This window comes from Streptopelia decaocto (genome assembly GCF_964273445.1).
Source record: "Streptopelia decaocto genome assembly, chromosome: 7".
Lineage (NCBI taxonomy): Eukaryota > Metazoa > Chordata > Aves > Columbiformes > Columbidae > Streptopelia > Streptopelia decaocto.
In genome coordinates this window covers 39,114,025-39,131,545 of record NC_138661.1, presented here as the reverse complement: position 1 = coordinate 39,131,545, position 17,521 = coordinate 39,114,025, and the positions used below count along the sequence as shown (strand labels likewise).

Here is a 17,521-nt window from a genome sequence, read left to right as displayed (position 1 = left end):
CCAAAACTTCAGTGTTTTGGAAATGGCATATATCCGGCATGCATAGGAGTCAAGTGTGTTCCTTTTAAAGATGTTGCACTCTCGTAATGCATAATGGGAGGTGAATTCTAGAAAGGTTTGTTGAAATGTTATAATACTGGCCATCAAACCATTTAGTAATTAGAGCATTCAAAATATACATTAGAATTAAAAATATGTGTATGCCCACCAGTTCTTGATACTTCTTGCCCACCATGTTTTTCAGGAGCATTTCTATCAATCCAAACTTTTCTTGATCTTATTGAGAGCTATTAGTCTATGCACTTTTTCCAAAATATGTATATTAATAACAATAATTCATAGGGCTAATTAATTTGCAGTGTTTTAGATTTTCAGAGTTCTAAAATAAATATTAATACTGCATATATTATTAATTAGTTCTTTTTCTAACAGTTCCTCTCACATAGTAGGTAAGAAAATATCTCTATTTAAGTATCACAGTATCACAGTATGTTTGGGATTGGAAGGGACCTCAAAAGATCATCTAGTCCAATCCCCTTGCTGGAGCAGGAACGCCTAGGTGAGGTCGCACAGGAACATGTCCAGGCGGGTTTTGAATGTCTCCAGCGAAGGAGACTCCACAACCCCCCTGGGCAGCCTGTTCCAGTGTCTGTCACCCTCACTGAGAAGAAGTTTTTTCTCAAATTTAAGTGAACGTCTTGTGTTCCAGCTTGATCCCATTACCCCTTAAGAAATAAGCAGAGGCAGTTTACAGCCAGCTTTTTGAAAATTATCTTGCTTTAGATGGTATTTGATTTTTTTTTAATCACTCTACGTAAGGCAATGTGAACCTAATTTACAGAAGGACTTGTGCCACTGTTCCATCAATTGAGCAGCATGAGACATTTAGTATCCTATAATTGTATGTGTAGATTAGTGACAGATGAGGGGGCATGTTGTAGTTTAGTACAATCTGCAGATTGAGCTCCTAAAATAAAGGAAAAGTATAGTGTGACAGATGAATCTACATGTCAACTTGAGCATTTGGAGCTAACCGAAGCTCAGCTATTGAACCTCCCTCTGGCCTTCAGCTCACCACTTAGCTTCTCCAAATGTTGTTTTTTTTTCAATTGTAAACAGTGAATAATGTTACCACAGACTATTGTTTGTAAAACAAACAAACAGAATGTGGGATTCTGGGAAAAGTGACAGTAAATACAGAAAGGACTGCAAAATGTGTTTAAGGCTACACAACCTAGACGTATAATTTGGTACCTCATAGATTCTTACACTGTCTTTCTCACCATGGTGTCTGAGATTCTTTCAGTAACGTTTAAGCAAAGCAAATAACTGCTGTTGTGTTTTTTTTCTTTTCACATGTGTCTCTTCTCTAAACCACAGTGTCCCTCCCTTTTGCTCATGTAACAAAGTCTCAGCCTGGTTCTCAGGGAGCCAGTTCCTGACACTTTGTGTGTGTGTGTATACGTATGTATTTACACACACACTCTATAAATAAACACACTTATTTTTCCCTAGATTTATCAAAGAAGCTGATTCTTGCTCAAGTTAGTAAAGCAAACTCAGTGTTTTCATTTTAAAATCAGATATGAAGTTTAAAATGAATATGCAAGGTTTTTTTTCTTTTTGCAAATTCTTAATAAAAGGCAGACCCATTCTTTCAAAATATTCTATCTGACTGCATCAAGTTTCCCAAGAGAAGTTGTACCCTAGAATAATATTTCAAATGTAACATCTTGAGTGTTTCATTTTAATTCTGAAAAAGTATGGGAGACAGACATGGATATTTGGGGAAATTAGGATTTCTCTGTAGTAAAGAATAATTAATCTTGTATTAAAAAAAAAAAACATTTTAATAAGCATTTTCTCCTGTAATAATGTATCTGAAAAATGCTGACTATGAGGGAGTCAATTTCCTTGTATTTATGCTTTTGGTCTTCTAATATCGCAACCTCAAAACTAAAGCCCAGCCAACCTGAAACATACACAATCACTTGTATTTCCTATAAGATGTTTTCAAACTATTTTACTAGAATTTAATTAAGCCTCCTCTTACGTGAGATAAGGGGATTTGCTTCTTGAATTATAGAATCTCTCAGGTTGGAGGGGATTTTGGAAGGTCACTAGTTTAACCTACTGCTTGAAGCAGGGTGAATGCTGAATTCAGACCATGGTGCTCAGGGCTTGCTTTGTCAGATATTGGAAACTTCCCAAGAAAAGAAATTCCGCAGCCTCTTTTGCAACCCGTTCCCTTGCTTCACTGTCCTCACTAGCTGGTCAGGACAGCCACTGTTTCAATTTATGGCCGTTGTCTTTTTCCCACTGTGCACCTCAATAAAGAACCTGGTTTTGCCTTCTCTTATAGGTAAAGACCTGGTCTTGCAGCTACTAGAAGGCTGGTATTTAGTCTCTCCTCCCTGTTCTCCTTTTTGTTCTAGAGAAGCCCAGTTTCCCTCAGTCTCTCCTTGCAGGACATCTGTCCCAGTCCCTGATCATTTTGCCTTTCTACTGGCTCAAGTTTATCAACACCTTTCTTGTACTGGGGTGCCCCAAACTGGACACAGTATTCCAGATGCAGACTAACAAATGAGTGCGGAGGAATAATCATTTCCCTTGGCCTAGTTGTGCTTTTCTTTATACAGCCCAGGCTGATCTGAGGCTTCGCTGCTGGCTGGTGTTCACTCCACTATCCACCAGAAGCTCCAGATGTTACCAGTGGTGCTGAGGGGCCTGTTGGTCCCAGCCTGTGCAACGGCAAAAAGTTAGTCCTGCCAAAGGTGTTGCATTAGCCTGTGTTGAGCTTCATGAGGTTCCCATCAGTCCATTCTCTAGCTTGTGTAGAGGCGGCCCTGCCCTCGAGCACTGAATATATTTGTGGGATAAACACTGCAGCTATTCATTACTGTTTTATGCTGTCATTCATTTTTGAAGAAAAAAAATCGCATCCAGTGGAAATTTTAGAGGAAATTTCAGTGTGATTATGAGATGGAAGTTTTAGGTTTGCTGGAATCTGAAACTTCTATTATAAAGGGTGCAATTATTTTCTTACTAGCTATGGTGACTAAGGCCTTCATTTTATACATAATTTCAGGGAGAACTGATAGAACTATTGTCTCCCATAGGCTGGAACAAGGATGGGGCCTTGGCTCTGCTCTGACTTGGTGAAAAGAGTGCCACCTACTGAGCCCGTGTCCCTGTTTTGCAAACGTAAGTATGCAAAGCATAGTCTTTAATCCAAATTCTGACTCAGTGCAATCCAGTCTATTAATGATATGAGTCGATGTAGTTACAGCAGAAGATGTGTCTGTACAGGCCAAAGAACCCTACGATTTTATATGGTGATAGCCAGGAAATCTTCCAATCTCCTTCTTCAATGTAGTAATGAAATAACAATGCAACAGGGAATAAATTTTATAACTGTAAAAGTGATAGAAGTGCAGCCTGCATGCAGTCTCAGCGTATATGAAAAAAAGAGCATAGCAAAAGCTGCTACTGCAAGAACTGAAATTATGATGGCTGGTTCTAGAGGAGATGTAAGGACTTCATAACATGAGGAGCAGAGAAACAATTTAAGAGTGCACCATGGGAAAATCTTTACAAAACACTTCATAAAACTGCTTATTGCTCAGTAAAATAAACAGTAGCCTACAGCTCTATAAAAACGCCTCATGCCATGGTGTCTTTGAAGTGTGCTTCATCCGGTTTGGATCTATAAACTGGCTGGTGTGCCTACAGGCTTGCCTGGTTTTGTTCTTATCCCATTTAGTATGTTTAGGAAGAAGTACCATCCTTTCCTATAGATTTTGCATCTTATGGTGTGTTTCAGCTTTGTCCTTGTGGTGACTGTGTTGTCTTTGGCTCAGTAAAGAAGGAAAGAAGGATTCCTATCTACCTTATGCATTATTTAAGAGGCAACTATCAAAAAACTATGGTGAAATGTCTCCTAGACAAGGGTAGAAAACATACTTCCCGGTCTGCGCAATGTTAGTTTCTGGAGCCAGATGATGACATTTCTGCCATTGTCTGCTGCTTTTACGTGATTATGTGTTGTGAAACATGAGACGCTGCTCAGCATTTTGCTTCCCAAACTCCAAACAGGTGAAGTACAACATGCATTCATCCTGGCTAGAAAGTAGAGCTGCATTTTGCTGTTACAACATGATTTACAGTCATAGAAGAGTGCATTGGGGTTTTTTGTGCGTGTGGTTTTTTGTTTGTTTCTTTTTTCCCGTGAAAGCTGAGATAAGCAATTTCAATCTTATCAGTATCTGATGTGCTGCATGGGAGGCACCGACTGCTTAACATTTATAACAGAGAAGGAAATAAATCTTCTTTATGGAATCTGTCTTTTCAGTCCTTATTAGGGCAAATTAAACTAAAGGGTTGTATGCCTTTGACTTTGGTTTCAGTCATTTTATGTTCCATTATTCAGGTTTGCTTTACATATTAGCTAATTGGTGAACAGCTGTGAATATTCTTCCTATATTGATTTAAATAGTTATGGACCTATTGCTCCTGTTTATTCAGGAATTTAGAAGAGCAAATGTATTAATGGTAGTATAGAAGAGTGTTCCTTGAATGTCTTATTGAGACAGTGTTGCATCAAATGATACCTTCGGTTGTGAAAGAAAAAAACTTTACCGGGAGTACCTCCTGTGGCTACTATTTTGCTCTTCACCTCCATGTGTCTCACTGTTATTCTCTGCACCGTGACAGGAAAAGACTGGGTGTGGTAATCAGACTACTGACCTGAGACTCATCAGAGAAACCTGGTTATGCATCAGATATACGCTGTAGTCACGGCTATGTCACTTCTCTGGGCTCCTGTTTCCATGCATCTTCAGCTTCCCTGCTAAAAGGTTCTGCATAAGAAGTCAAGTACTACTGTGAAAGAAATGCAAGCTAGAGTGAGCAGCGCAGAAATGACTCCTCTATTTCACTCTATAAAGCAACACGTGCTAGAAGGGAAGGGGCCTTGCTGCTCTGAAAAGAAGCTACACTGCTGTGTGCTCTAAATGAGTGATCTAAGCCTGGGTGAAGGGAAACACGTGGCTTATGTGCATGTTGGGGAAAAATGTTTGGCATTTGCATGTGCTTGGCATGTTTCAGGGAATGAGAGTCTCCTCTCTGAACGCTGCCTAAATGTTATTTTATATTCTGAAAGTTTCGTTGCTAACAAACTGGGGGATCAGAGCAGCCTACAGGGGGAGCAATGACGGAGCAGCCTTTTTATTTCCTGCCGTAAGAGGAGCAGCGTGACGGTATTTGCCAGCACACTGTGTTTTTTATTCTCAGACCAAGGCAGCAGAGGAAGCCATATTTCAGTAGACGAGCTGAACACTTTTGGAAATTTCAGCAGTAAGTGTTCTCGTCAAAGTAAATTTCAGGTGTTTGGTAAACAGCCAACATTATAGAGGTGACCTGAGGGTTTGTGTTAGATACCAATCCTTTCTTTCTTCATTCTTTTTCCACTTTTAATTTTTTTTTTTTTCCAGAAAAAAAAACGTGGGGGGGGGGGAAAAGAGAGACCAAAAAGGGGAAACAGAAAACCGTGCTGGTACAAGTGGTTCCTTAAAAACAAAAAGCTTGTAGTTTGTTTGTTTGGGTTTTTTTTGAAGGGCCACGCAGGCTGATCCCGCTGGGGACCTGGCGCTGGGCTCGGGGCATAAGGCCGGCGCGTTGTGCCAGGTGTGGGACAGGGCAGGATTTGCCGGGCTGGGCTTCCAAATCAGTGCTGCCAACTCGGTCCCCGCCCTCCGCTCACTGGGGATTTCCCCTCCTTCCCTTCGAACGGCAGGCAAAGCCCAGCACCGAAGGTCAAGCCAAGATCTGCGGAAAAAGGGCAGGGGAGAGCCAGGCCGGTGCCAGGCAGAGCCGCGGAGGGTCGGCGGGAGCTGCGCCGCGGCGGGGGGAGGAGGAGGAGGAGGAGGAAGGCGGGAGGAGGAGGAGTTGAGGAGCCCGGGCCCGGGAGCCTCCCCGCTTACTGCACTAGGAAGTGACGCTTTCCCTGAGTCCCGGAGAGAAAGAAACAAAGTTTGGGGTCCCCCCCCGCTCTTTCTTTCACACCCCCCCCGCCTTTGCTCGTTGCTGCTCCGCGTCCCTCCGCAGGCGCCCCCCACCGCAGCCGTGCTTCGCTTCGCAGGTGAGCAAACACATTTTCCTCCCTCTCCTGCTTTCCGTGGGTTTATTTATTTTTTATTTGCACAATTTGTTTCCGTTTCCCTGCCATTTTGCAGAGGGGGTGTCTTTCCTGAGGCTTTTTTGGGGGGGTGCGCGGGAGAGTGTTGCTTTTTCTGTGGGTGCAGGATGAGGAGGACGGGTACCTGCGGAGGCGCCGGGGGCGGCCGGTTGCGCGCCTGGGCCGCGCAGCGCTGCGGGGCCGGGGCAGCCGCGCTCCCGCGGCCGGGCTGGGCTGCCGAGCTCTTTCCTTCTGCTTCACCGTGAATCGCGACGGGGGCTCCGCAGGGGCTGCCGCGCTGCTGCCGGGCTGCAGCGGCGCCTTAATGATGCGTCTGTGTCTGGGTGAGCTGCCTGCCATGGTATTTTGGGGGGGGTCAGTCTGGGCTTGGAAGAGTTTGGGGGTTTTCTTGTAGGCTTTTCTCTTGGCGGGCTGCGTGCAGGAGCCAGGGCAGCTCCGCGTGTGCGGCGGCCGCTCCGGACCGCGCCGTGGGCCTCGGCTTGCGAGGGTTGGGTTTCTCTGCCGGGGTTTGTGCAGGGGGTGGGGGTGGGGAGGACTTTATTAGATAATTTCTGAAAATCTCGTGCTCTCAAATGTACAGCTTTTTCTCTGGCAGCAACTGCGAAGGACAGATTCTTTGCAGTTTACCAGTAAAAGCTGATGATACACCCACGCGTGTATGTGCGTCTTATATAATACAGTTTTTTTTTAACAGGCGTAAGCAGGATTTATTTTTGGTTTGTAAAGTCTTGTGTGATTGCAGACTGCAGAATCAGAGAAATACTCTGTTTGCTCAACAGAGATTTACTCGGCATCCTCTTTAAAACAGCTTATTTTTTTATAATAATTCGATTTCATCCAGTGTTTTGAGTGGAGTGTGAAGGCCATCTGTACTGGAGCAAGCAGTTAAGGGAGGGGAAGAGAGAAGAGAAATGTCCTAATGCGGAGACTGATATTAGGTTGTTTAGAGGGCGAGACTGCAGTTCCAGGCAGCAACAGCAGCAGCTTTATGACTGTATGTAATTACAGAGTGATTGCATAGGACAGCATTGTTGGAACAAATACGTATACGAGTACGCAGGCTATTGTGCAAGATTTCAGTACTGAACAAAACCTAGTTTTGCATTTTAAATGCTAAAAAAGAGAATGTATTCTGCATTGAACGGCTACATTTCTATTTGACTTTACCAAAGAATTAGAAGGTGGGGGGGAAAGGAGAAGTGGAGCAGGACTGACTGTAGAAGTCACAGACCTGAAATACTCGGCAGACACGCCACCAGTAGGCTCTGAAATCACAGAAGAAACTGCAAGCTCGTTGAATCTGTGGCTTCAGGTTTCTAAAGTGATTATGCAGCAGGTGAAAATCAGGCAGGTTTGCTAACAGTCCTGCAGGTTTAGTGTAATTCCTGCTCTGCTCTAATTTCTTCTGTGCTTGTGTGGGAAAAAAATAAGCAACTGCAGATGAGCAAGCTTTCTTGGAAATGGAGAGAAGAGCATTGGGGAGAGTTTCTGTGTTGGGCCACAAAAAATTGGAGGTTGAAAGGAGAGCTAGACTAGACAAGTTTTGAACACGCTGGTTCAACTTCAGTTGAAGAGTTGCATCTTGCTCAGTGATCTTGCAGGCAGTGTTGGCTGACGGATTGGACAAGGCATTGACACTATTGACTGACACTATATTAGCAAGTCTTTTTAACTAAGACTTTGAAAGACCATGAAAATTAAGCCAAAGTTCTTGTGGATACAATTTATGGTACCTAGGACTTTGGGCTTCAGAGGTGCTGGTTGCCTGTAGTTTTCTCAGTTTAGTTTTGGAATTACTTTGAATTAATAAAATATCAGATCTAAAAGATTAGAGACAATTTTCTAGAAGTGTTGTTTTTAACCACCATTGCTGATGTCTTAAATGCTGTGAAGGCTTGTAAAGTGTTTTGAGCACTGTGATGGGAAGTACTATAAAAATTGAAGGCTGTTTTAAAATTTCTTGGTGCTCAACTAGAACATAATATTTTAGTTGAACATACAGATCACCTTGTTATGGGTAGTTTCCTCCGGTTGTCAACTAAATGCTTTATGTAAAATGTATGTAGCTTTGTTAATGAAGAACGCATTGTGCTGAAGAAGTTTGTTTGTTTGTTTTTTAGCAAGTGGGTAATTAACCACAACGCCAGGCCTATCACTTGACAAACTTACTTTCCTAGTGATCCTTCTGTAAGTTTATTGGAGCATTTTATTGTAATACCAAATAAGCAAAGGTATATTAATCTGTGCATTGCTATGATCTGTTTTTAGATTTTTCTTTGAATTGTTCTTCATGTCTTCACTGACTTGTCAATTGACATTATACTGGGTGTTTGAATGTCAAAATTACTTCTGGGAAAAAGCAGAAACAGTGCTTAAAGATTCCTTGAATCCTTTGTGTTAGCAATGCAATACAGTCATTCCTTATGGCAGGACTTGCTTTTCACAGCCTGTGTGGTGGGAGAAGATGTTTTAGGCTGGGATTCTTTGGGCTTGTAAGCAATGAAGTAGGTAACTTTCATGTTCATGAGTCGTCCTGTGGTGCTCAGTGGAATTAGTCATAGATGTACACTTGTGTGCGTATTAGCAAAAGGGAGGCGTAGCCCTGCCAGCCTTTAACCCATCCAGGTTCTTGAGAGTAGCGGTGATACGAAATGGCGAGGACTGTATTGCAGCGCAAGCCTTTTGAGAGCCTTGTACTCATTCCAGGTGTTAATCTATCCTTCTCCATTTTCACTCCTATTGTCACGGGTGAATTGTAGTGGCAGAACTGCAGGAGATACTGTCCAGCCTGTCAGCGCTCCCAGGAAGCTGTTGTGCCGAGCTGCCCGGCAGTCCATGCAGTTGCCCCCACTGGAGGACCTGTAGCCTTTCTTTGGAAGTGACCACCTTGGTGATGTTGGGAGCAGCAGCAGCCTGTGTGGGGCATGTAAGGAGACAAGAGTGACTGCCACACTTCAGAATGGGGGTTTGTCCTGTTTCCAAAGGTGAATGTGTTTTCTATATGCTTAGCAATTCCTGAGGAGTTTCTACTCAATAAACTTTTGCCTAGTTTTCTCTCGAGCTCAGGTAAACATTTGGCAGCTACTTTTTTAAGCTACTGATCAAATCATGGAATGAGGATGTAGAATGGACTTGTATTAGGGACAAGAACCGATTTGTTCTTGTTGTTTCATCTTTTCTTAAAAAATCCACAAAACTGTTGTGTGGTTTCTCTCTTTTTTTTTTTTTTTTTTTTGGGGGGGGGGCATTGCATAAAATCTCAGTATCAGTTGCAGTAAATTACGGTTTATGCTAAAATGAAGTGTAGTAAATATGCATATTGTCTCCAGTGCAGTTAGTTATATTCTAAGTGACATAAAAGGAGAAATAAACCACTTTTCTCTGAGTGTTCATGATATGAAACGGGGGGTGGGGGATGGGGAGGCAGGAGCTCTAGTGGTGAGGTTTTGCAACACATATCCAAAAAGCTCGCAAATTCTGGCACAGACAGACCAAGGCTCATGAGTCAGCTCCAAATGGAAGACTTGTCACTGAGCAATTTGTAAATAGGGATGTACTGCTAATTCAAGGAAAAATCGTAATTAGGGCCTCCCCTAATAATTGGAATAGTGTGGCACAGAGCTTGTGCTTTGAATCACACATTCCCTTTAGTGCGATTTGAGAATTCACACCAAGAAATCCTTGTTGTGTGATATGTAGGTCCCTGAAGGAGGTTGTTGCTCAAGTAGTAATTTAAATTTTTGTAGCTGCATACCAGCAGCTCGCATTCCACGTGGAAGCTCCTTGGCAGCTGCAGCAGCTCCCAGTGCGCAGATGGCGTGTGTTTCCAGCGTGAGGCTGCTCAATAAGCACTTGACAACATTTTGCGTAACTTCTGTTTCTGAATGATCTCCAACTGTAGCCCTTCTCCAGTGCTCTGCTCATCAACTTGAGCGACTGAAAAATACACAAAATGTTACAAGAAAAAGGTATACTCTTCACACCAGGAAAAATCAGAATGTATGTATTTTGAGTGCAACCAATTTTCAGGTATTCAGGAGCAAATGATCGAATGGGAATGCAGAGATAAATCTTGGTAATTAGTTCTTTGCTTTTCTGCCTGTGTCGATGCTTTTTGTCATGTTTGCTGCAACTGACAGCCACCTCATCACCAGGCCTGAATTAATATAATTAATTAATCTATATATAGTATAGAATATGTACAGATATTCTTTGAAATTTACATCTCTCAAAAATGGATATTCTTTTTATGTAGAAGTAAATTACATAAATGCCTGTTGTTGCATTTGACAGCTGGTGTTGATAAATAAGTTAAAATCTGGGGAAAGATAGATTTGGAGGGGGTAGCAAAGTGGTGGCTTTTTGTTTTTTAAAGGCATCCTGAAAAAAACGTGGAATAATGCTTTGTTCTTTAGGGTTTAGCTTTTGAATTTTAAATTTAATTTTAAAGTTGCTCTAAATATTTAGTTTGACTTAAGTATTGGTGAAGCTTGAAACAAGTTAAATGCTGTTAATGACTGAAGTAGTAAACTGAGAAGCAGTTTTGATACCTTTTTTTTAAATTACATACAGTTGCATGAACTGTGACTGCAAGGATTGTTCTTGTCTTTTTTATCAAGGGCTCTTAACTGAGAAGACTTTTTGCAGTACTTGTTTGGCTCTGCAGTCTGGTTGTGGTATAGTGTTGTACGGCTGATTTCCAGCTACGGGATCAGCTGCATCCCTTCAGTACGGGCGGACTAGAATCTGTCCTCTGAAGCCACGTGTTGTGAGGCAGCAGCCCTGCTTGTCACCTTGTTGGCAGTGTGCGTTGTAGTGAAGTCTAAAGTTGAATCTCCAAATTGCCTGGTTACGGTGTAGTTCCTAGGGTAAAAGTGCATTTCTGTTTGGATCCCAAGCTGCTTGAGGATGTTGCGTGATTTCAAACTCAATTATGTATGCTTGGGTGCAGCCTTATCTGCCAGGTCTGTACTCTTAGGATTCTTTGAGCAGCACCTTTTGAACTCCTGCATCTGTCTTTTAGTAGCCTTTCATAAATTACATTATTGTTTAGGGTTTTATAGTAATGCAAGTCAACTATTTCTTGCAGTTTCATAATATTCCTAACTGTTCAGATTCTTGGTTCTTTAGACACATTGGAAAGTGAAGTAAAACAAAGTGCCATATGGTGAAAATACTCTTGGGATTTTACTGGATTGTTTTCCATTAAACTGTCTTGTTTTCAGGATTTATTTCTTCCTACAAAATGTATTGTTCATTCTTTCAAGCACTTCCTGAAAGGATAGTTTGTGTTTGTGGGAAATTACTGCACTTGGGTGGAGAAGGATTTAGCAAAGTATTTTCCTATTTTGAATTTGATTTTATACTGTTGGAGAAAAAAATCTCAGCACTGCCAAATTCCTGGTGAGACGAGAGAGATCCACAGCTGCAAGGCATTCTGATTGCTTTAGGAAATTCCAATGATGACAATTTCAGATGCCAAATGCACATGTATGTGAAACTGGCAGGGAGATCTGACTGTCCCTATCATTAAGTTCGATTTTGTGACTTAGAAAATTCTGAGTGAAATTATTCTCTTAGAATCTTTTTTTGACAATCTCTAGATGCTGTCCTGTATGAGATGTACTAAATATTTGAAATATTTATAGTGTAATCTTTACTATATCAAACTAAAAATATAGATGTATTTTGATTTTTCTGTTGGAAAGCTCTTATCTTTTCAAATAGTTAGAAAACTTTTTTTTTTTTTTTCCTGAGGATATATCATGAGTAAATCATGTAGTCTTTCTAGAACAGTTTTGCTTAAATGAAGATATTTTTAGGGTTGTTGAGATGCCTGAGAAGAAGTAAATGAATATACTATCAATGAAAGCTAGGAATTGAAAAGTATTACTGTATTGTTGGGCATTCTCATTGAGTTTAAGCTGCCTTCCTTGAATATTTAGAAAGTCTTTTGCAAGTAAAGGGTGTTATTGCAAGTAAATAATTGTGCAAAATGTTGCATTTGATTATGTGCTAAATTTTTTATAATTTAATTTCAGCACTGAAGTGGTATTTGTTACCATGATTTTCTAAATAAATGCAAGAATGCAAAATATATTTAAGACATTTCTCCTTTCCTATTAAGTATAAGAACTACTTTGACGGCTCCTTGTGTGGTGGTTTGGTTTTTGTTTTAATGCTCTTCTTTCTTTGGCAAAACTGAAATATTTCAGTATTAGTATTGATATAAATTGTGCACTGGAGGATTCAGCTTCCTCATTCAGGTAATCTCTCCTGGCATTTTAAAATGAGGTAGCCTGCCTGTGCGCACATGTATGCCAAGATGCAGGTTTATGTTTGTCTAAGAATGACATAAGCATATATTTGCTAAATCATAAAACACAGGAGGTGAGAGAAGCTTGGGCAGACTGGTCATAAGGAAGCAAAGCATTTCTATCATGGGATGATAGCACAGGGTTAGAGACCTTTCACTGGGCTTCAGGTTGCACTGCTGCTTTTTAATGAGTTTATGGATTTATACAAGGCACCTCTGTCAGAGGTATCATTAGGCAAGTATGAGAGCCAAGGCAGCGGCCCAAGTACTTGTCAACATCAACAATTGCTTGAGCAGGTCTACTCAGATAGGGAGAGTGGATTTGATATTTGGAGTTGATGTTAAAACAGCCACGTTGGCAAGATGCTGCTGCTTCTGTGCTGATGATGTATTTGAATGACATTGAATTGGCCTTTACGTTTTTTTGTACAGGAGTGTTGTGCTTTGTTTTGTTTTTCTTCCCCAGGGGTGATAACTCTAAATCAAGTTCCATTACTGACCAACAATATTCTGTTCTTATAGTACCCTGAAGTTACTGTTCATGTTTGTGGAAAGAATGAGTTTTAGATTAATAGACAAAACTCCTTGTTTTTGAAAGATAACCCCAAAATTAACAAACGTTCTCACACACACATAAAATAAAGAGATGCCAAGGTAGGAAGATGCTTAGATTTAGAAGCTTTTAATGCTTCCTTCATTAAAGTTATTGGTATTTTTGGATTTGAGGGTCTGGTTTGGTAGTGCAGTTGGCAACGCTTGTGCCTGGGTCTGTACCAGCGGTTCTTATGGAGGTCTGTTTCAGGAATACAGCCTGGAAATTGAAGTCAGGGGAGCTTTCTGACATTTTAGTTGGGTTAAAATGCCTAAGAAGTCACATCCATACTCTTATGAAGAAGTCAGTGGCTTTGTTAAGTATTTAAAATCTTAAGTGAAAACTTGCTCTTGATCTTATTTGTAACCCTGAAGTGCTTTTAGTGTTCTGTCTCTGAGTTAACTGGTGTTAATATTCTGGGAGGGAAAAGTATTTGCATTCATGATTTTGTTGAGCCTTTTATTCACACATAAGCACAACAAGCTGCTAATACTGAATCTAAGCAACTAGGAGCACCTACCTGGAGCTTAGAGGAAGTCTTTTGTCCTGACCCAGAAGCTCATTATGTCTTCCTGTCATGGAATTTTGTGCATCTAATGTAGGAGTCTACAGTTACATTTACAAACTGTCAGACAACTATGGGACAACTTAGACCAAAGACAGACCCGAAAGAGGAGGCAACAAAATGCTACACAGGGAGGAAGTGTTTTCTGGTGCCATAGGACATACATCAAAACTGTTCCCAGCCTTCTCCCTTTCTTGCTATCTCAGCGCTGACAAGTAATTTACCTTCTTTGTGCCTTGTTATAACCCTCCTTTTAAGGTGAGGTTATTGCTTTTAATGAAGAGGCTACAGAACTGTATTCTGACCTAACAAGTGGTGCACGGTGTCAAGAGTGGGGATGGAGACCTAACCCTGCCAGGGGAGCTGGTTGATGGGGGCTGGGTTAGGGGAAGGTGGGATAGTCTTGAAAGTCTTGAATTTGCATCTCTGTGCCCGTGTGAGTGTTGTGTCAGGTGGCTTTGTAGAGGAGGTCACACCCTCTCACACTACTGTGGTTGAGACTGAGCTGGCTTTGTTGTTCAGAAGTAGTTATTGGCGACCTCTTTTAAAAGAAGAGCCTGTGCAACTTTTTTCATTCAGATGCAGATACATGTTTGCCTATAGGGTGCATCCTCTGTGGACCTTTTTCACTGGCTTTTTCCTGAAGGGTCTGATTAAAAGGCTGACTTTTGGTTCTCTGTGAGGTTCTTAATCCCTTGGTGTTTGTTCTAGAAATCTTTGACATGGAACTGAGGCTTCTGGATTGCATTCCAGAAATGAGGCACCAGTTTATGTATGGAGCAGATTGAGTAGAGTTTCCCTAGCCAGGTTACTTACTCGGCTTTAAATCACATTGTCAGTGAACAGAATTATCATCTCCTTGGTTCTGTGCACTTAGATGATTTCAGTCCAGCTCTTATGCAGAGTTATTTCATACTTTCCTGTTTCTCAGTTGAGTAACTTTGGCAGTCTCATCAAAAAGGTCAAAGATGGAAGAAACCAAAGTGGTAGATCAACTATCTCCCTTGGAGCATGGTTCCAGGCATTTTCCCCAGGTGGTTATACATCCGGAAGCTGCTCTATTATGTTTTGGTGGTGTTTTGGTTTTTTTTTGTTGTTGTTGTGGGGTTTTTTTGTTTTATTGTTTGTTTTGTTTTGTTTGTTTCTTACTGTGAAGATGAACAGAACTACTCAGTTTTGCTGTGTGCTAAAAAGTATTTTAAGATGACAGTTCTTTGTGAGTGACTTGATTTATGAGAGAAAAGTACTATTTGGAGGTGGAAGGGTATTCCGTGTTTAGTGACAGCTATAACTGAGTTATTGTAAGTGAAGAGTATACCTGGGAAAATGCTCTAGATAAAGTGCAGGATGTCTGGCTGTTTACAAGTAATCATCTGAGCTGTACAGTTTGGATGCCTGAAGGGAATGTGAAAATCTATTGACATCTTTAGTTACTCAACTAGTTTATTTTTGGGAGCTCATGAATTGGCAGAACATGGTGACCCTGTCTGAAGGGGAAAAGTGTAATGACTTTGAATGCAGGAAACTTAGAGAATATTTAGTCAAGTTACTTGCCACAATTTCTTTGCAGCAACTATAATGGAGATTTTAACCCTTTGCCTTCCCATTGAAGATTTTTGCATGGTGTTGATATATTTTAGTGGAAACCCAGGACTACTCTGTCAACTCAAATCTGCTTAATGCATCATACAACAGAATTGAATAGTCTGAGGTTTTCTTGTTTGAAGAAGGGGAAAAATGTTTTATGGTAGATGGCTTGTTTGTGATCTTTTGTGATGTTATACCCTTCATTTGGAATAGCTGTAGTTTGGATTCAGAATTGGTCCTGGGCACAAAATGCTACAACATAGAAAAGACAAGGCTGGTATGTGCACGCATAATATTGGATGGTGAGCAAGTAAGGAGCTGAAAGAAATTATATTTATGTACAGAAGCACAGCTGTATTTTGCATTACATTTATACTGGGTTTGCCCTGTGTGGCTTGACAGAACCAGCAAACACGGTAAAAAACTGACAGTAACAACTGTGAAGTCTTGCAGAAGTTTTGCCCTTCTTATGATAAGTTTTCTGCACATGACTGATTTGCACAAAACTAGTAACACTTAGCATAGTGCATAAGAAAGTAAGAAAAATAAAGCTTTCTTGTAGCGTGTTCCTTGTAGCTACTACTTACAGTCCTGGTTTGGAGAGCTGATACAAGGTTGCATGGAGTATCTGGGGAGTTTATTCTGGAAAAAAAGTTGATTTTCTTTTGCCTTTCGATATTCTCTACTCTTACACCATCAGAAATTCTCAACTACATTGTCAGTGTCGTTGAAAGCTACTTCATTGCTGGAAATAAGTTACTTGCAAGCATTTTACTTAGTGTTACTTGCAGTTGTCTTACTGAAAAGTTAAAGCTATGTTCATGACTCTTAATCATTCCGTATCCCTGTATTCATTCACACAATTAACTTGTAGTCTCACACCAGCATTGCAGGATTTCTTACAAATGCTGAATTTTGAGAACATGTGACTTATGGATCACTCTGAAGGGAAAGAACCACTGATTTGATTTTTCTGTGTTGTACAAACAAATTTTTTAAAATGCAAACAGATGAAGAAATAAAGCAAAAGTTAATACTTTGCATGCTGACTGGACTCAGAGAGACCATTTTGCTTTAAAGGTGACTTATCTCGCATCCCTCTTTTTTAAAATAGAATTTTTTTATTTTTTTTTTTAATAAGGAAGATCTGGAAAACTCATGTATCTGGAACAATGTCAACTGTCAGCTTATCTGTTAACAGCAGTCCCTTACTATTATTAAATACAATTGCTGGAAAAAAAAAAAGTCTTGAGTCTCACATCTTAATTAAAGACAGGGATGTTAATTTGTTTTTGAAGATTTTTTTTTTTTTCTGAAGTGTATATTAGTTTCAGAAAATGAGGGTGTTTTTTTCTTTTCAGTACCCTCAGTGCTAATTTTCAACTTCATTTTAATATACCTATGACTTACTAATTTGTCTAGCATTTTAGATTAGTTGTTCCTAGTTTTAAGAATAAAAGCTTCCTCCATCACAGTAACTTTTAAAAATTAAAATATTTCTGGATGAAAAATCTTTTTTCTTTCCTCCCCTTTGTCAGTCACTTTAAATACAGTTTTAACAATTAGAAACACCTTGTTGGTTAAACATGAAAAAATGTGTAGTTGTACGTTCATGTTGTTTAACAATTTGTTGGTAACTGAGAAAGTTCTCAAAGAAACTGATTTTTTAGAGGTGAGAAAACTCCAATGTCCTTCATGCATCTCTTACAAGAACTTCTTGAAAGCAAAATAACCAGTTTTATTTCAAAAATTAAACAAGGGAGTGTTTTTACAATGCCTTGATGACTGCAAAGACATTATTAATATGCTGGAGACTTCATAATCTAATCAGGTTGTTTGTGTAGTGTTTGTGGGGATAAAGCATCATTTTAAGAAAAAAAAAAAATTTAAGTAAACTGCTCAGGAAGAATTTCTTCCATTTAAATTGGTTCTTACATGCAGTGTATGTAGTCATGTGAATGTATGCATGTATACATACAGTATAGGTGTAAGTTATTGCCAAGATGGAATACATCTGATTAATGATCACAGGTGTTGGTTATTGTTGTGACTTCAAACAAAATGTGCTTTGCAAATAGCATTCATCTCCTCTTCTTGCCAAATAAAATATCCAAATATACATTGGATGCTACTATCAGGGAGAACAGCACCTTTGACAAGGCTGCAAATATGTTATGGCCTTAATTTCATTGAAAGCATTGCGTCTCTTGGAAGTCAAAGATGAAAGCATTTGAGAGAGATACTTTGTGTTAGGGTTTTTTGTGA

The 17,521-nt window shown here is 40.2% G+C and overlaps 1 protein-coding gene across 7 annotated transcripts in view; it reads left to right on the top strand.

The window, feature by feature from the left end:
• Positions 1–5,318: 5,318 nt before the first annotated feature.
• MIDEAS (mitotic deacetylase associated SANT domain protein) overlaps positions 5,319–17,521 on the top strand; it is a 57,025-nt gene continuing 44,822 nt past the window's right edge. For 3 of the 7 annotated variants that reach the window (XM_082059357.1, XM_082059351.1, XM_082059352.1), the window contains exons 1-2: positions 5,946–6,139; positions 8,956–9,180. The gene's annotated coding sequence lies outside the window, so the exon portion shown is untranslated. Of the gene's footprint in view, positions 5,356–5,945; positions 6,140–8,955; positions 9,181–17,521 lie in introns of those variants that run through there. The other 4 variants (XM_082059358.1, XM_082059353.1, XM_082059354.1 and 1 more) reach the window with 2 other exon arrangements.